Raw genomic sequence first — 20,367 nt, 5'->3', positions numbered from 1 at the left:
ACCACCGCGATAACCTCATAACCTCAGTCTGAAGTGTTCTGGCTTTTTCCTGAACTCTTTAGCGACTGCCTATTTAATTCTTCTAGCAGTTAACCTTGTGTACCTTATAACACCTGCATTTTCACCAACTGGATTCCTTTTCTTCTAGGCACAGAATAGGCTGTAGTTCCCATCCTCCCTTGCAGGTGGCTGTAGCCATGAGATTGTGTTCTGCCAAAAGGAATGCAGACACCAGGAGCATCTACCTTGTCTGGCCTGGCCCTAACACCTCCCAAAGAATCCTCCACGCCCACTTTCTTCTCTCATCAGTGATTGCTTACCTTGGTCTCAGGGAAACATTTTTAGTGCTCTGGGGAATTGCAGGCTCCTATCAGAAGTCAGCAAACTTGCTCTGTAAGGGGTCAGATAAGTATCTTAAGGCTTCTCAGCTGCTGCTGCTTCTACAACCCTTTAAAAATGTAAAAAATTTTTCTTAGCTTCCAGAATTGAGTTGGATTTGACCTGTGGACTATAGTTTCCCAACTCCTCCTCCAGGTAAAGACATCTTAAATTTCAGAACGTCAGTATAAAGTAGAGTCTTCCTGACTGCCTCCCATCCCCCAGGCTCTGCAACTGACTTACTTGGATTATAATGGGAATATTTGTTACTAGACTTAGCTTCCTCTCATTCATACCAGGGAGACCTGCCAGGGTCAAATGCAGTAAAGAGATAATATATACCTGGTAAATTTGAACCAAGTAGAGCTTCATATTCAAGAAGTTGGGGACCATTCATAACTTCTCCACCACAGTGTTGCTTTCACTGGAAATATCTTACTTGCTATTCCCCTTGGTGTAGTCCTTGTCTAGGAAACCATCATGACCAAACCAATCTGCCTAGGTCAGCGCAGCCTGCTTTAAAATCATGGCTTTGAAATCCAGCAGAAGAAATTGCCAAGTGGGAAGGAGAATCTGAAATAGTAAACAAAGAAAGAAGATGTGTGCTTCATCACATAAATTGAATTTGCAACATGGATGGAAACTTCAGGTATGTGTGACTCATAGTATTAATGTTTTCCCCAAGCTTCATAACTTTCCTCGTTCTTTTCTCCAGTTTTCTGAAATAACCCACATCTATGATTTTTTCTTCTTTTTTCTATATTCTCAGTTCCCACTGATGCACAGAACTCACTAGAATTGACATGCCCAGGCAGCCTTTGGTAGCAAGTCAGAGTGGTGCAATGAAAGGTCCCAGGAGGAACACACCTCACCACAGTTCCATTCCCTGAAATACCTTGCCAAGATGCTGTGGTTCTCCTGTGAGAAAGCACTCCTTCATCTGTATCAACAAGTTGTTCCCCCTAAGACAGCAGATGTGTTTGTTTTGACCCTGAGTAAGCCACTATTTCCTTTCCTTTGTTAGCATTTTTCTTTTGCTCCTTGAAGCTACAAACTACCTCAAGGGCAAATCATTTATTCCCCCTATGCATACTCAGTCCTCACTTAATTGCTCATGTACAGAACTTGAGAGGCCCAAAAGGAAAAACCACCACCAAGCAAAATGCCAACAGGCTCTTATACATCTTTCTGTAATGTACTTCTAGAACCAAAGAAACGAGGTGTCTTTTTGATTGTGTTATAAAAAGCAGAAGAGAAAAGTGATACCTTCTCTACAGTTGTCCATCGAAAGATGAATGGATAAAGATGTGGTCTGTGTATACAATGGAATATTCCTCAGCCATTAGAAATGACAAATACCCACCATTTGCTTCAACATGGATGGAACTGGAGGGTATTATGCTGAGTGAAATAAGTTAATCAGAGAAGGACAAACATTATATGGTCTCATTCATTTGGGGAATATCAATAATAGTGAAAAGGAATAGAAAGGAAGGGAGAAGAAATGGGTAGGAAATATCAGAAAGGGAGACAGAACATGAAGACTCTGAACCCTAGGAAATGAACTAGGGGTGGTGGAAAGGGAGGAGGCAGGGGGTGGGGGTGAATGGGTGACGGGCACTGAGGGGGGCACTTGACGGGATGAGCATGGGGTGTTATTCTGTATGTTGGCAAATTGAACACCAATAAAAAATAAATTTATAAAAAAAAGAAAAAGAAAAAGGGTCCTCTGTGTTTTGGGACTCCTATCTTCCTATCCCTGGAAGCATATTCATACCAATATCCTTTCACTGGAATAAGACATGGAATAGATCATCATTCTCAGCAACCACAAACAATGGACTCTGCATGGTTTATTTATATGGAAGCTTTGGTCCTACCAGTCTCCTTTAATTATCTGGTTGGCTAGTATTATTAAATATTCATAATTCATTTGTTAACTCTTCCATGGAAATAGCATTTCACTCAGACCTCTGAAAATTGTCACTGTGGGGCTTTAAGAAGCAACAACAACAAAAAAAAAAACCCCAACTGATACAAATGACCTCCTTTCTGGAGGTAGATCACACCAGATCACACTGCCCTGGTAGATCACACTTGGTAGCTACAGACTTTATAGTGCTTGTACTCGGGACTAGGACACAGGATGCCCCAAGCTTGAGTCAAATGCTTCCAGAAAGCACAGGTGGGGGTGGTCAAGGTTTGGGAAGAGAGTAAGGACTAGCTTTCACCATTCCATAATGAATGAATTCTGGTCCAGTGTGTTTAGTCTACTCTAGAATGACCCAAAGGCATAGAGTAGACTTTACTTTGTGCTCACTCTTCTAATGTCTTTCTTTTAATGCAATTATTTAAAATATAACTCAATAGAAAAGAGTTAGGTTGCCAAAAGTTTCTTGAAATGCTGATTTCATAGGAAAGCCTTTCCTTATTTGAACAATTTGGGGGGATTTGTAGCATGATATTCCTCCCCCACCACTCCAAAAAAATTGATGAAGAGGTGAGCAGTTTTAAATTTTGAGTATCTGAAGAAAGGCCTTGGTCCTTTTGAAATATTGTTTGAGGAAATTCATAGAAAGTTAGAGGAAGCAACCATGTTCTTAGAAAGTGCCTTAGTTGAGATTCAATTGGGTCAGTTCTGAGGTTATTCTGGGAGCTGGATGCATTTGTTCTCTCCCTGAATCACAGATTCTGACATGTGATTTTACAAGTTCTTGGCTTTTTTCTAAAAATTGACAGGCATATGGAAAAGCTAATAATTCAGTGAGTAAAATACGCTTATGTCTGCATACAACAGAGATGAAAAAAGGTGCTCTATTTTTACTGTGAATCTTCCAAGGAGCATTAAAAATGTAAAACTGAGATTGACACAGAGAAGGTGCAAAAGATTTTGGCCCTTAAATCTTCTCTGCCATTTTTCATTGTCATACAGTGTTTTCATTTTCCTTGAGAGGAAACAATTTGGAGCTCAGCTTTTGATTGCTATGCCCTATACTTCAGAATTTCTAGAATTGAAAAAGGAAAGGGGGTTTTTAGAAAAATGTGGCTTTTGTGAAATATAGTCATATTTACTCAAATGGTGATTTCTATATCCCTTCTAATTTAAAGATAAGTTTTTTTTCTTTTTTTTTCCATGATCTTTCTTTTTTTTTTAATTTTTTTTAATTGGTGTTCAATTTACTAACATACAGAATAACCCCCAGTGCCCGTCACCCATTCACTCCCACCCCCCGCCCTCCTCCCCTTCTACCACCCCTAGTTCGTTTCCCAGAGTTAGCAGTCTTTACGTTCTGTCTCCCTTTCTGATATTTCCCACACATTTCTTCTCCCTTCCCTTATATTCCCTTTCACTATTATTTATATTCCCCAAATGAATGAGAACATATAATGTTTGTCCTTCTCCGACTGACTTAGTTCACTCAGCATAATACCCTCCAGTTCCATCCACGTTGAAGCAAATGGTGGGTATTTGTCATTTCTAATAGCTGAGTAATATTCCATAGTTTTTTTTAATTTAAAGATAAGTTTAAGGATCATTGTCTGATAGATGATAGTGATGTCTCTTATGAATGCATGGATGAGAATCAGATCTGACATCTTTGAGGAGACATGAGTAGAACTTATCTAGCCACTAATACTTTCCCTATTTTCTATAACTCTTCACAATGATATTCCAGCTGACAATTATATTTGGAATGTAACTGTCAAACTATAAAAATAGCCTCATAGCCCGTAAAAAATATGTCATCTTCAAACTAAAGATGAATGCTTTTTTTCAGATCGTGGACAATCCCATTGCTAGAGTTGTGGTTCCATTGGTCAGTAACTGGACAGAAAACTATCTACCAGAAGTGCAAACTTAGGTAGCTAATTTTTGAAGGAATATATAAATTCATTGAAAGAAAGAAAATTATTTGTGCTAACAGACTTTGCTGTGAGCAGTGGGACAAGAACAGAGTCCACCCCCCTCACCCTAACTCCCCGGGAGCATGGATTTCCTTTGCCCAGAATCCTTGTTTGTCCATCTTTGCACAGCTGCTTCCTTCCTGTGGGGACTCTAGCTCAAAGGTTGTCCTGGAGTCATCTTTCTAACCACTCAATCTAAGTAGGTCCCTATTATATAGTTGTCTACATAACACTTATCACCAACTAATACTCTTGGGTTTTGTTCATTTAATGTCAATCTCCTTGCACTCAAAGAGTATGCACTTTGTCTTACCTGTGCTATAATCTCAGCATCTAAAGTACCTACTAAAGCAGCTGTTGCAGGTTGAATTGTATCTCCCTTCTGAAGATGGGTCGACATCCTAACCCCAACACCTCAGAGTGACATTATTTGAAATAAAAGCTGTTATAGGTGCAATTAGTTGAGATGAGGTCATATGGAGTAGGGTGGCCCATAATCCCAAAAGGCCACTGTCTTATAAGAAGAGAGAGACAAACACACAGAGAACATGATATGAAGGCACAGGCACATGGAGAAAATGGTTAACACAGAGATATAGATTAGAGCTTTGCTGCAATAAACCAAGCAATCTCTGGGTATATCAGAAACTGGGAGAGGTGAGGAAGGATCCTCCACTAGAGGCTTTGGAAGGAGCATGGCCCTGCCAACACTTCAATTCCCTTTTCACATGCTGGAGGCTGCTTTTTCACTACCTTAACCAGTGGCCAAATATGTGCCTTAAAAATAAAACTAAAGAAAAGTGGGATTTTTACAATATAAACCATCTATAGCAAATGGGCTAAAACATACCATTCTATTGCAGTTCTCTGGTTTGGCTTGAAATAATATTGCTACAATTTCATCAGAAATACTTTTAGGCAGAAAGAGTTTTACCATAATTTTGTGCTCATATTACTATAAATTTGCAAGTTTCAGCTAGCATCATTTAGTGATATAAAAATGCATTATATCTGCACATATACATACATGTATTTTGTTTTTTCCTTTTTTTTGTAGCAACAGGAGCATACCTTTAGTGTACTGAATGGAATCTGATAGTTATACTAAAGCCAATTCCAGTTTTTAAGAAGAAATTTTCATAGCATGTCCAGATAGGTAAATTAAAAAACAGGATGAATCAGTGTCAAAATGATGAAGCAAGTATTCTGGATTATTAATTCACAAGGTCTACATGGCCAAAATGGGCTCAGAAACACAAATTCAAAGTTTACTCATTATTAAAATTTATTTTTAGTGCTCGCCTTTAAAAAATCTGCAATCACTTGAAAATCAATCACATATGTGTGTATATGTATATATGTATAGGTGTGTGTGTACGTGTGTGTGTGTGTGTGTGTGTAAAATCATTAGCATTTGGGAGCTAAAAAATTGCATTATGCATTCCTTTGTGAAGCTACAGTAGCCTTACTATTTATACTGAATATCTCTTTATAACTCCAAGTTAAGCATCTTTATTGATCCCTTGGTCCTATAAGAGCAATTTCTTTTGCAGCCGTATTGTCCTATTGCAATTTTCTCTCTGTCTCCTCTGGACACAGTATATAGAATTAAGCACAAAGAAACATATGGATGAACTGAAAACAAAGAGCAAACTTTGTAGGGAGTCGTGTGCAGGGCCTGAGAGTGTTTCCTGTCTCACAGGAAGTGTACACATCATGACTTGTCCCCTATACTGTCTCGCTTAGTGTCTCCTAACTTCCTGGAATAAAACCAAACTAAACAAAAGAAAAAAAATGACAATTTTTCTGTGTTTGGGAATTCCAAGTCTTGTTACTGGAATGCTAAATCTTTCAACGCTACTGGCTATTGTGCTTTCCAACATTAACAGTGTTTCCTATGGTATGCTTTTTTAAGTGCAATGCTTCTATGCACGTTCCACAGATTACAACTTATTTCAAATGTTATAGCAAAACCCTATCAATCCTGTATCAAGAAGGAAATATTGATTTATTATTCAAATTACTTTGGTTTTTTATTTCTGTAAGTGTCTTGCACAAAACTCATCGTCTCTTAAATATTGAGTTTTTGATGTTGGCAAATTCAGGGAAATAAGTGATATGAATGCAATCCTTAGTCTATCTTGTGAATTTACCATTCCTGCCCTCTACTTGTTGTTTCAGTGTTTCCCAAATCTGATGCTTACATTTCAACTTGGCTTCTCTTAGAAACTATTCCATAAAGGGATAGGGTTCTATTTTATCAGCAGTATCACTGCCAAGTTCATGACCGTCATCACTTTTCAATTTGTAGAAAATCCAGTATTATCTGCCAAGTTGGGAAGATGTCAAAAATACATTGATTGTTTTAACAATAATCACTTGTTCAATTATAGATGCATTTTAAGGACCCATGTTAGGTCTGAGGAGAGCTTCTGTCAGAAACTTCCACACTGCATACATTAATAAAATAGAACAGATACAGAGGCCAGAAAAAAAATTAACAAAAACCTCTGCTTTTCAAACCAAGCCAAAGGTGCCCCTTCCAGCATGCCCTTGTGGAATTTGCAGCCATGGGTGAGGTGTGTCACAAGAAAAGGGACAAATAGGAGCTGTAGCATGGGGTGAGGTGACTGTAGGTGGATGTGTGTGTGATAGAGAGAGGTTTTGCTAGTAAAGCATTAGTATCTATCTTTAAAATATCCCAACAAATTCAGATTATGGAAGCAAATGCAAAATTATCACAAAATTGAGGATGAAAACATTGTTTGGAGCAAGCATTTGTAGAGTACAAATTCATTCATCCTGCAAGAAACATCTCAGATTTACTTAATCCAATATTTTCATTATACTGGTAAGGAAATAAAAGTGATTTACCAAGCCACTAGAAGCCAGATTTTCTGATTGCTAAGCCTCAGCTCCAATTCATAACTCTTTGGGGAAAGAGGAAATTCAGAATTAACACTTATGACATTGCATCTATGGGCCAGATACAGGGATAGCTGCCAGGCATTGTCACTGTGGTTTAGGGCGAGGCTCCCAGTCAGAATTGCTCAGTGGGAAATTGGTTCTACCTCTTATTACCTGTGTGACTTTGGACAGGTCACTTAAGTTCTCTAATTTCTAATTTCTTCAAGTATAAAATGAGGTTCATAAATAAACCTTCCTCACTGACAAGGATTAAGTGAGATAATCCTCGCAAAAGACTTAATAGTGCTTGGCACGTAAATGATGGTTCAATGAATACTGAATTAATAAAAGAGAAAAAAAAACCTTTAGAGAGGATGATTTTATGCCTCTCTTACGTATGAGAAGAATTAGGATCCAGTAAAATTCAGTAATTCTCCATTACGTTGTAGAACTAAAATGGGAAGTTGTATTTGTTTGAGCCCAAACTTCGGGATGCTCCTGCTCTACCACAATGCGCTGATAAGAGCCACAAGGAGCTGGAAAGAATACAGAGACCATCGACCTTGAGAACTGGCTGCTGTGTTCATGCTGAGTTCTGAAAGCCTTCTGGCAGTTTCCCAGCAATTTTGCAAATCTGCAAAGCTCTGAACTGGATGCTGCCCAGGTGGCAGAAGCCAATGAGAATATTTAGGCGATAGTGCAAATACCACTCTGCATTGAAGTCTGGAATGTAAGCTTGGCTTCCTTTAGCTAATTACCAGTCCATTCTCAAGAACAGGTACTGTGTCCTCTCTTTCTGCAGAACTGACTCACCCCCGTGCCCAACACCACCCGCTTGCTCTGTGTCAGCTCTGCCAATAAAGCAACCTTGTGTAGGTTGCTTCCCTCTTCAAGGCTGGATTAGGACAGATCCTCAGGCCACAACCTTGCCCAACTATCCCAGACTCCTACAGTGAGACCCTGAAATATCTGCTGTTACGTAAACTTTTCACTGAAGTAAAGCTTAGCTTATGTCAGAAAAAAAGTGCAGATCGTATGAGCATATAGTTCAATTACTTTTCATGAAGTGAACACAGTCTCAAATCCAGTAGTAGAGCATTCCAGTCCAGAAGACAATCCCTCCGAGTCACCACTTGTACTAGTCACCGCCCTCCCAGGATAACCACTGTATTCTGACTCTACCATCCATAGCTTGCTTTTGCCTATTTTTGAAATTTATATAAATGGAATCACAGTGTGTGTTCTTTTGTATCTGGCTTCTCTTACTCAACAGTGTATTTGTGAAGTTCATCTATGTTATTGCATATTGTTTGTTTTCATTTCTGCGTAGTAGGAGGTCAACCTCCTGTTTTGTAAATACAATTTTATTGAAGCACTGCCAGGCTAATTTGTTTCTGCATTGTCTACAGCTGCTTTCACAATACAAAGACAAAGTTTAGTTGCAACAGAGACCATATAGTTGTCAAAGCTGAAATATTTGCTATCTGCCACTTTACCGGAAAAAAAAGTTTGCTGACACCTGCTCTGTAGTATTCAATCACAAGATTTCTTCATTCATTCTATTCTTGATGGACACTTGAATTTTTCTAGTTTTGAGTTACTACCAAATGTTCCACCATGAACATGTACATGTTCTGCTGGATGTATGGCATGTGTATTTTTTTTAATCTTTGGCTCATTCTAACATACAGACAGTTTTGGAAACTGCTTTAGAGAAGTTTAAAGAGTTTAAACCCAAAGTGTTTAAACTGTCTTGCTCCCGAGGTCATGCCAAGAATAATTGGCAGGGCTGAGATTGACGGTCAAAACCTTATTTCTTAGAACAGTTTGGTTTTCCACTATGGTTCCTGTAGTCCTTATCTCTAGAACATTAACTTAGAAGCTTCTTTACTTATCCAAAATCTTTCACAAATATGGCTCTTTTCTACCATTTCTGTTGTACATTTTCAAGAACAGGAAAATCACTGCCTTAGGAGAATCCTAGAGAAGGAAGGGATTATATAAATCACTTAACTCAATACCCTCATTTTAAGAATTAATAAATCGAGGCACAATTTGCCCAAAATAAAAATTCTGAATCTTTTATAATTTACTACAAAATGATTTTGAACTTTGTTTTTTATTCTTTGCCTTTGATGCTATTTCAGTTGATTAACTTACAAAAATAATATCTACTAATTTTAACTATTTAGACACTATAGAAGTATCTAAAGTAAAGCTAATATTCTCTGTTTTCCCCTTCCAGTTATATAATCTCTTGCCCCTAGGTGATCACTCTTACCAATTTGTATTTTAATTATCTAGAAAGCATGCATGAAACTGATGAATCTCAATTTTTTTTGATGCATCTCAATTTTGATAAAGAAGACATATAACAATTTTTCTTTAACTCAGGTTAATTTCTAGTTCAAGCCTCTATCCCATTCATCAGGTGGCCACGCAGTCTCAGTTGGTATGAAATACACTCTCTTTACCTGTACTTGTGTCTATATTTCAGGGGTTTTTATATAGTACCAAGGAATTAGTGGGAAGTCGAGCATGGACAGCAGTTGCTCCTTGGTAACCAGGATGATACTGAGACATCTTTCACCCAATCTGAGCCTTGGCCACCAGTCCCTACAGGTGTGTTGGTCCCTGTTGTCAGACCCTGTCTGATGCAGTGGTTCTGTGCCTGAGCCATGGCAATCTCTGCCAGGCTGCCTGAGGCCGTACCAGCCCCAGCTCACTGTAGCCGTTTCCTCCATGGACTCTTGCCAACTTCCTTGGCCTCCACTGAGGCTCAATTTTCCTCTGGACTTAGATCCCACCAGCCTCACTGGAACTTTCCATTTGTGCAGGGTCTATCTGTGACTTCTGGCATCAACCTCGCTCTTCTAGGCTCACCTCCAACATTCACCACTCTCCTTTCAATACATTCTTGTCTCTCTCCAAGCTGGGAGCATCTCCTCTCTAACCTTTCATGAGCATCCTTGTACAGTGTTTTATATACTTGTATTTTTATTTCAGTCCGGCAGTGGGAAGCCCCTTCTCTTCTCAAAGCCTCAAATGTTTGCAAATTTGACGTTTTGGAAACTGGTTGCTGAGATGCTTCTCTTGTCTATCAATACTTTGTTGGGAACAAGCCCAGAGCAGCCCAAGGGCTTGAAGGGAGTAAGAGTAGAAGGAGGTAAAAAGTAAACCATTAGAAAGAAAAAAATATAGTCTATATCTCAAATTATCATCTTACCACAAAATAGGCACATTTGTAGAGGAATTATTTAATTTTGCTTTTATTCCAAAATTGGCATTATACATCAAACTGCAACTTGTACTTTTTTACTTAATGTAACTTGGATAAATACATGCATACAGATATGTTTCATTATTTACAATGGTTTAATATTAGCATTTGTTCAATTATTTTCCTTGTTGATGGATATCCAGGTTATTTTTGTTATTACAAATAATAATGATCACAGCCAATGTTAATTACGGTCTTAAAATTACCAGACAATGTTCTAAGCACTATCTCATTCAGTGTTAAAACGACCTCCATGAGATTGATATTATTGTTGTTTCCTTTTTACAGATGAGAAAATTGAGACTTACAAGGATTAAATAACTTACTTAAAGTCACAGCAAGTTAGGACTTGAACCTCAGTGAGTCCATCTGGAGAGGCCATGCTCTTCCCAACACGCAGGTCTTCCTTCTCTTCTCTAATTAGCATACTTGTACATATGTTTATATACGTTACTTTTATTTCTGTCCAATAACTGCCCAGAACTGAGAATGTGACCAAAATTTCTTTGCATTTTTATATATTAAGCTATGTTGGCAGATTACTTTTGGATTGAAGCAGTTTTGGACTGGACTTCCCCTAGCATTCGTGAGTAATGACTACCCCCAAGCCTTACCAATGCTGGATACCAGGGCTTGTTTGAAGTTAAATCAAGCAGGCAGGAACACTGCCCCTTCACCTCTAAATGATGACCAGGTGTTTCTATATTTATTCCCTCATTACTGATGTGAATGTCAAACATCTTTTCTTAGGCTTATTGGCCCTTTGTATTTCCTCTGCTGTGAATTGCTTGTTCACTGCTATCATTTTTAAAATTAATTCAAGAGCTCCTTGTGTAACAGGTATATTAAGCCATTGTTTTATATGTGTTGTAAATATTTTCTCTTGGAAGGTCATCTACACGAAAGTTACACATATTTATTTAATTGACTCTTCCCATTTTTTTCCTTTGTAAACAAGCTACACAGCAATCTATAGTATGGGTAATTTTTAAAAACTATTCAGTTATTTACCTTCAATTTTTCATCTTGTTAAAGAAAGCTTCCCCAATCCTATACAAATATTTTCCTAATTTTTCTCTAATAATGTTCCTTGTTTTATATTAGTTTCTCAATATGTCTGGAACTACTTTTGAATATAAGACAGGGGTTGACATTATTTTCTTTATATATGGCCAATTATTCCAATCCCACTTATATTTACTTTGAATTGTATGTATAATTAATATTATGCATCCTTTCCAATGACATCTACTCCCAGATACTTGGATCCACTTCTGAACACTATTCTTTTCCATGGATCTGTCTGTTTTGATTCTGCTTTGATTCTAGTAGCTTTATAGTGGGTTTTGATATCTGTTCAATGAAATATTTCCCCTTGCTTCTGAAACAAAACTATAATAGAACTATAGTAGATGTTTCTCTTCTCCAGATATTTCATAATATCACAGTAGGCCATGATGCTACCCTCTTATAAGTTGTTTTTTTTTTTTTCATGAATGAAGAAATACGACATTTTTAGGCAAATGGAGTTTTTACGTCTGGAACTTACATGATCTGACATGCTTCAAATTTTGTCAAATAATATTATCAATGCATTGACCTTGAATTTATATTAAAATTAGCATTTTTTTCAGCTTTAAATATTGTCTAAAGTCCAGACAATAGGAAAATTAGCCAATTAGGGAATAAAGCTCTCAGATTTATGACTGATAAAGATCATTATCTTATTTGAGTAGGAAAAAATTGAGTTTAACAATAATTTAACTGAAAAGTTAAATACTTATTATTCTTATAATGCAATGTTTAACATTGGCATCTCTCCCCCCATTACCCTAACCTTTATCACTAATTTGCATTTGCATCCAGCTTTAATTTTAAAATGTATGAAGATACAGAAAGCATCATGTGGTCTTTTTTTTTTTTTAAGATTTATTTATTTATTCATGAGACACAGACTGAGAGAGAGAGAGGCAGAGACACAGGCAGAGGAAGAAGCAGGCTCCTCACAGGGAACCCGATATGAGACTCGATCCTGGATCCCAGGATCATGAGCTAAGCTGAAGGCAGGTGCCCAACAACTGAGCAACCCAGGTGTCCCCATCATGTGGTTTAATTTCAAGCTTTATTATGGACAAGAAAGAGTTGAAGTTTATTATTCTTTTTAATGCCAAGATCTTAACCAATTTTATATTGAACTCCATGGGTGAGTTAGTACTAGGTACAAGCTGATTTTTGACCAAGCTATCCTTGTTTATAAATGCAGCCACATCAGCATATTTCTCTAGATGTAATATATATATATATGTATACATGTTCAAGCAGTCAAAATAGAACCATTCTGCACATAGCATATTACTAATCTATAATCTGGAATTGACACAACAATGATTCATGTGCTGTAATACCCATTACTGCTTCCTACAAGCCTTGAAAAACTTTATTTTGGGAAAAATTCTGTCTCAATATTCTCCAAAGTAGATTTTTGCCCTCATTTCCTTTGTATTTATTCTGGGTGGTGTTTGCAAGACTATGAGGATCTATTTTGGTTGGGGACATGGTTCTCTTCCTAGAGGAGGAAGTGAGAGCCCTGTGCTTTGTCTCCAGCTCCAAAGCTGTTAGACAGATCAGACAGGGAGCTCTGTCAGCCAGGCTCCAGGAAGGCTTCTCTCTTCTGATAGAACAACTAAACAATTGTTACTATTTACAATGGGCCAAATGGAGAAATATTCTTAGAACAATAAGAAAAGGGAAAGTCAGCCACCAGGCAGGAAAGAAGGCTTTCAAGCAACATCCAACTCAGAGAATGTGAATATCTTTTCAGTGTAAACAGTTTACCATATCACTTCTCCAAATAACAATACCAAGACCACTTGCCATGTGCCGGGCACTTGACAGACACTATTATCTCTAATTCCATATCAACCATACAGGACAAGTATATCCCAATCTGACATGTGAAGAAACCAAGGTCAGGAAGTTGTAATAACTTCTTCATGTCTGGTAAATATGGAATTCAAATCCAAACTTGTATAATATAATTATTATATTAAAAAATCCCCATACTATTATCTACCTATTTTTTTAAATTAAAAAGTAAATGAAAAGTTTGCTTTCTTAATCAGAGAATCTATAATCTCCTTACAAAAAGCACAAGTCATGGAGAGTTTCATTAATAGTTACTGTTCTTTTCCTTTTGAGTTTCCCTGAATAGGAAAATTTGGTAAAGCTGTGTGGGGTAGCATAACAGCCCCCACCTTTGTCACACACATAATTATTCCCCCTCCATCACTCTCAAATTCTGCAAAGGACAGAGAAGACAAACTCTTATTCTGTTTACAGTAACTTCAAATCTAGAGACAAGTGTGTAAAGATCTAAATTTAAAATAACCATCATACTAATTTTCAACAGCACTACCAGCTTATCTATTGTACACACATAATATATGCATCTGAAAAATCATGGTCATGATCAAATAGTTGGTGTTCTTTTTATTTGTTTTAGCATTTCATTGAATGTTTCTATTAAATGTTAATAGATCAATGAAACAATTATTTATTTTAATTTCATATAATTTACAATAGGTGAGAAGGGAAAAGAATGGGCCTAAAAGTAAGATATCCATTGGATTGTTTTTAGATATGCAGTAATATACTAGAACAAAATAATTGACTTAATGAGTGACTTATAATGAATGATGAAGTTACCAACTTTCTAATTACTTCATGAACAAGAACACAAACAATTTTATAGTTCTTTGCTAACTTTTTAGGTTCCGCTGCACCCAATCTGGGCACACTCGACATGTGGGTGGACTAAGGGGCTATTTATATGGCATTACATGTAGCTCTTTTTCCTCTGTGGAGCACCACACCCCCATTTGAGATTTCCTGGTCTTCAATTCTTACATTGGCCTGCCCCCAGTTTCAGGAGTATCCACTTCATACTCTCATTAGCTCTAGCTGATAACATTTTCATGGATTCATTAGGCATTCATTGATTAGCATCACAGAAAGCAGGATTCTGGGCAAACAAAGGAGATGGAAGACAAGAGGTGTACTGTGAAGCTAGGAAGGTGAAGGTACGGCAATGGCATCTGGAACTCTGGTCAGAGCACTGAACATGAGGAGAAGGATGGAATAGAACAGAGGAGAGAAAGAAAGCATGAAGAGATAAATTATTCCCCAGAGAGGAGATAGAGGATTCCTTCATTCTTTTGCCTAAGGTTCTCTAAAGTTGATTGTATCTATTAAAATGGTCAATTTATAGAACACATCAAACCTTGACATGGCTGCCATGCCATGCTTATGATCTCTTCAGATGGAGACTGCTAAATCCACAGTTTCTGCTGAGGAAGTTACTCTAGGTGGCCATTTTTTATTCCACATCAGTGTGCTACCCATAGACAATTGGACCAGGGTGGGGGCACCTGGGTGGCTCATTTAATTAAGTGTCCAACTCTTGATTTAGGTTCAGATCATGATCTTAAGCTTGTGAAATGGAGCCTTGCATCAGATCCATGCTCATCGAAGAGTCTGAGATTCTCTCTTTCCCTCTCCCTCTGTCCTTTCCTCAGAAATAAATAAATAAATAAATAAATAAGCAAGCAAATAAAATCTTTTATAAAAATTTGGACTAGGGTGTATGCCTAACTCAAAGGCGGCCAATCTTAGACCGACAGCCTCTGTGGTGGTCTGACAGCAAAAGCTCTGGCATCTAAGAATGATGGTGATTAATTAGACAATCTGATGCTCTCTCTTGAGACTTTGAACAAGTTATCTTATGAAAATGAGCTAGATGGTAGTAGAATATACCTACACAGAGAATACTTGAGAGAAGGCAAGGGAATAATACAGTCATTAGAACCATGTAGAATCCTGACTCACTTTTCAGAACATAAACTTGTTTTAGTCTTCACAGGAAACTTCTGTTCTTGTGATTCTTGGTTGTGAGGCTTCTTTTAGATTCTGATTTAGATTCTAAATGTTTGAAGAAGAAAGCTGGTCAAGATTCCTGTTTTCCTTATTTCCATGGGTGTCATTCCACAGAGCATGATACTCTGTTCCTGTCTCTTAAGATAGCATAAGTAAATCTCTTCTTTGCAACCAAAGAGCCCACATAAACAATTATCTAAAATATCTTATTTTTTCTAGGTAAGATATCAGGTTTTAAAAAGGCTTATTAAATGGAACTTTTCCACTTGATTTAGTTCAACTTAAAAATTGAACGATGAGAAAAATAGGGAATAAGTAACTTACATTCTAAGGAGACATACTGGGTAAATCCATGTTAGAAATACTAAAAGCCGAAGTAACTGAACAGCCATGTTGGGACCAAGATGTCAGAGGAAAATGTGGTCATGCTAAAATAGAATAAATATAAAATAAAATAAAAATAGGAGGTGCTGTTATTCCATCAAGGAACCCATGCCAAGTACAGGCAACCCCCAAGATAATAGTTGCATTAGCTAAGTTCTCTAGTGGTGGGCTAGGAGGCTAGCGACTCAGGAAAGCTGATGGTGCACATGGACTTTGGAGGCAGTCTTCTAGAGAATTTCCTTTTGCTCAGGGAGACTGGTAATTTTGTTCTATTCAGGCCTTCAGCTAATTAGATGCAGCCTACCTATGTTATGAAGAGCAATCAGCTTATCAAAGTTCACCAATTTAAATGTTAATCACATCCAAAAACACCCTCCAAATTGACACAATTAACCACCACAATGCCTGATAAGGATTGGAGTGGGGAGAGGAGGGACAAGCAGCTCCATAGCTGGTTGATATTTGTTGAGCTGCAGAAGCTCCATCACCAAGGTGGAGCAGGGTAAGAGAGCCCTTAGGAGAGTTTGACGTGTGTCTCCTGTGTTTGAGGTCTTTGTGAGCATGGAGTTCAGTGTCACTTCCTGCTTGAAGAATTCTGCAAGAAAACAGCTAAAGGAAACAAGGCTTGGGCCATCTATCATTTGAAGGGCAGCAATAGTCCTGCAAGAGACCCTTGTCTTTTCTCTGACACATCATTTGTGTTTTAAGTAATCTTTCTAAATCTCAAATGTAATCTTATTATTCCTCAATCTGGTTGTGGCTCCTGGATGTTCACAGAATTCCTGCAAATGCCTCATGAGCCTCTGTGACCTGTAGTTTCTACCACTCCAGCCTCACTGCCTTTGGCCCTCAGTTTACTCTTCCCAGTCTGCCCCTGCCGGCCAGCTGGGTACCTACACCAACGAAATTCAACTTGCACCACTTCTTCAAAACTTTTACTCATCATCCTCAGGTTGAGTTATCCATTCCCTTTCTTATATTATACTTTTACTATAGAACCAGTAATGCCCTTTAGGATGAATTTGTTTACTTATCACATTTACCCCTTCTAGATTGTAATTTACTTCCAGTCAGAGAACTCTGATTCACCTCTGTGTCTCGAAAATATAGCTCAGAGCCAGGACACAGAAAGCACTCAATTGATGTCTGTTGCATGAGTGAATTAAATGAAATTTCTAGAAAGAAAGAAATTTCAGGTGCTTGAATAAATATCTGGGAAGAAAGGAATTTCAAGAGTTCTCAGTATTTCAATATTTTCTACTTTTTATTTCTTCTCCTTCCTAATTTGTAATTTTTATTTCCCCATGGTAGAAAATAGCAATTCTCCAAGTATGATCTACAGATCCCTAGAAGTCTCCAAGATCCTACTAGATGGTCTATGGAATCCATACACTAGGATCTGCTTTTCTCACTGTTGGACATTTGCACCAAAGCTGGTGCAAATACAGTGGTGGGTACCTTCCCCCGATGCAGAGAGGTGGTGACAAACTATGCCATTTGTCATTGCAGCAGGTATGTACTGCCATACGTTCATATTTAAAACAGGAAAAAGAGCCAGTCTTATTTAAGAAAGTCCTACATGAATAAACATTATTCACTTTATTAAATCTCAACCTTTGAGACAATGTTCTGTCTGATACGATAGAAGTACGGGAACACACTAATACTGCCTACTGCAGTGTGAGTTGTCTCAAGGAAAAACACCTGGGAGATTACTTGCACACTGAACTAGCCATTTTTTAAAAGGAACACTATTTGTACTTGAAAGAACAACTGGCAGACAAACTATGGCTCTTCAGACTTTGGCATCTGGCAGACATTTTCTTGAAAATGAACAAAGTATGTCTGTCATTTCAAAAAAAGACTTGGCAGTATTTGTTGTGAATGATAAAATTTGAACTTTCAAGTGAAAATTAGAATTTTGCAAAATTTGTAGCTGCCATTTTGAGTTTGACAACTTTCCAAAACTCACATAGTTTTTTGTTCTGACGAGATTAGTGATGATGTTAACAGATGTCATTTTCTTGATAGCGTATAAAGGTATGTATGATCATTTATAAGACCTGTATAATTCTTTTTTTTAAATTTTTATTTATTTATGATAGGCATCACAGTGAGAGAGAGAGAGAGAGAGGCAGAGACACAGGCAGAGGGAGAAGCAAGCTCCACGCACCAGGAGCCCGACGTGGGATTCGATTCCGGGTCTCCAGGATCGCGCCCTGGGCCAAAGGCAGGCGCCAAACCGCTGCGCCACCCAGGGATCCCAGACCTGTGTAATTCTTGAACCAAATTTTCCAGGTGACCAATACTTAATATTACAAAAGCCATGAGTAAAATGCTTAAGGTGCCAGATATATGAATGAATTTTTTTAGATGAGTGAATTTTAATATAGCTATGCATTAATATAATTTCTGACTTCACGTTGCAACTAATCTTTAAGAAACTATCTCTTGTGGAGTTTTGACATAGTATCAAAGAAGAATATCCATAATTATCTGAAAAAGCTATTTAAATATTCTTCCCTTGGGGCACATGGCTGGCTCAGTTGCTGAGCGTCTGCCTTTGGCTCAGGGCGTGATCCCAGGGTCCTGGGATCGAGTCCTGCATCGGGCTCCCTGCGAGGAGTCTGCTTCTCCCTCTGTCTATGTCTCTGCCTCTTTCTGTGTCTCTCATGAATAAACAAATAAAATCTTAAGAAAAAAGAAAGACAAGTAAACTAGAGATCCACATATTCAAAATACTTTCTGGTATATTGATATTTTAACTAGAAATCCTGCATAGCATATGAATGCAGTCAGCTACTAAGTTATGTTTAAGCTAAGTAATAATTACATAAATACTTGTTACCATTAAAAGTGCAAAATAGGGATGCCTGGGTGGCTCAGCGGTTGAGCGTCTGCCTTCAGCTCAGGGCATGATCCCGGGGTCCTGGGATCGAGTCCCACATTGGGCTCCCTGCATAGAGCCTGCTTCTCCCTCTGCCTATGTCTCTGCCTCTCTGTGTCTCTCATGAATGAATAAATAAAATTTTAAAAATATAAAAAATAAAAAATAAAAGTGCAAAATAAGTCATCTAATTTGAACCGACTTTCATACTTTGAAAATATGTGTATTCCTTAATGCTACCAAATTCAGTTATAAAAAGGCTAGGAATTAAACAAACATCTTTTTGCACTGTTATAATCACATACAATGTTTAGATAAAGAAAATAAAGCTAAATTTTGAAAAGTCATGCAATGAGCAAGTACTCACCATTTCTTCAGAACATTTGATAGTAAAAAAAAAAAAAAAGAACATTTGATAGTATAAGGAAGAGTGGTGAGAGTGGTAGCTTAAGTTTAGTCAAGTTCCATTAATTGCAGTAAATTTCAACAATGATTGATCTGAATTATTGAGCTTCCAAAATTTGTTCTATGAAATATTACTCAAAAGAGCCTATTATTAAGATTTTTGTGTATATATATATATATATATATGTATTAAGATTTTGTATTATACTATATATAAAATGCGCGCACACACACACACACACACATATAGTATTAAAAAGGTATCTGACCTGTAGCTTTTGGGTTTTGGTACAATACTGCTATAATATCATTGTTCTTCATTCTTACTCCTATTAGCCAGAATTCAGTGGGCACTGGACTCCTATGACCATTCTCATTTTGACAGTGATTACCCAAATGATCAATTATTTTTATTATCTTTAGGAATGAAAATACAAAAACTTAAATATTTGGGGGAGAACTTGAATGACCTCTAGAGTGTGCCCTCAGAGTCCAGTTTAGGAAATCAATACTTCAGATTAGAAGGCTTTGACAGAAGCTGCAGAAAGTACCCTGCCTGCAGAGGCGGTACTCAGGGATGATTTTATTGGAAATACACAAGCTTTTCAAAGCCTTCTGAGCTGGCCTAGTGAAAGGTCACCAGATAGAAAGGCATTCCTTGAAAGAGGATCCTTTATTTTGGGAAAGTGAAATTTTGCATGTTGATTTCCACTTTCTAAGAAGTGGAATTGTATACCTTTCTCCATTAAAAAAATGTCAAGAACTCTTTTATTTGCCAATCTCCATGAAATCACTACTTATTATTTATATAAAATATTGTTTTATTATTTATATTATTAGATTATTTATTTTATAATTATTTTTTAATTTTACATAAGATTCTGGCCAACATTTGTCCTACTCTGAAATCTAGAGCAGGAGTCAGCAAACTATACCAACTGTGAGTCAAATTTAGCTCACTGTCTGTTCTTGTACAAGTATGAGAGAAGAATGTCTTAAATATTTTCAAAGGGTTGTTCAAAAAAAGAAAGAAAAGAAAGAAAGAAAGAAAGAAAGAAAGAAAGAAAGAAAGAAAGAAAGAAAGAAAGAAAGAAAGAAAGAAAAAGAAAGAAAGAAAGAAACCACAATATGAAACAGAAGGTTATATGGTCTGCAAAATACAAAACAGTTACTATCTGGCCCTTTATAGGAAAAGTTTGCCAACCCTTGCTCCAAAGCATTGCTTATTTTTAAAAAAAAGTATTTGTCACATCTTGAGGAACTGTGGATCACATTCCTAGTCTGTCCT

The 20,367-nt window shown here is 37.3% G+C and overlaps 1 long non-coding RNA gene across 8 annotated transcripts in view; it reads left to right on the top strand.

Moving 5' to 3' along the window:
- The window catches only part of LOC144311410 (uncharacterized), a 107,480-nt gene that overhangs the window by 53,194 nt on the left and 33,919 nt on the right, over nt 1-20,367 (top strand). For 5 of the 8 annotated variants that reach the window (XR_013376965.1, XR_013376957.1, XR_013376968.1 and 2 more), the window contains exons 2-3: nt 839-1,027; nt 1,148-1,373. This is a non-coding gene — a long non-coding RNA (uncharacterized LOC144311410). Of the gene's footprint in view, nt 1-838; nt 1,028-1,147; nt 1,957-10,759; nt 10,872-10,997; nt 11,013-20,367 lie in introns of those variants that run through there. The other 3 variants (XR_013376977.1, XR_013376958.1, XR_013376964.1) reach the window with 3 other exon arrangements.

The sequence above is a fragment of the Canis aureus genome, chromosome 1 (assembly GCF_053574225.1).
Source record: "Canis aureus isolate CA01 chromosome 1, VMU_Caureus_v.1.0, whole genome shotgun sequence".
NCBI classification, from domain to species: domain Eukaryota; kingdom Metazoa; phylum Chordata; class Mammalia; order Carnivora; family Canidae; genus Canis; species Canis aureus.
The sequence above is the reverse complement of the archived record's forward strand: the minus strand, read 5'-3'. Positions and strand labels throughout refer to the sequence as shown.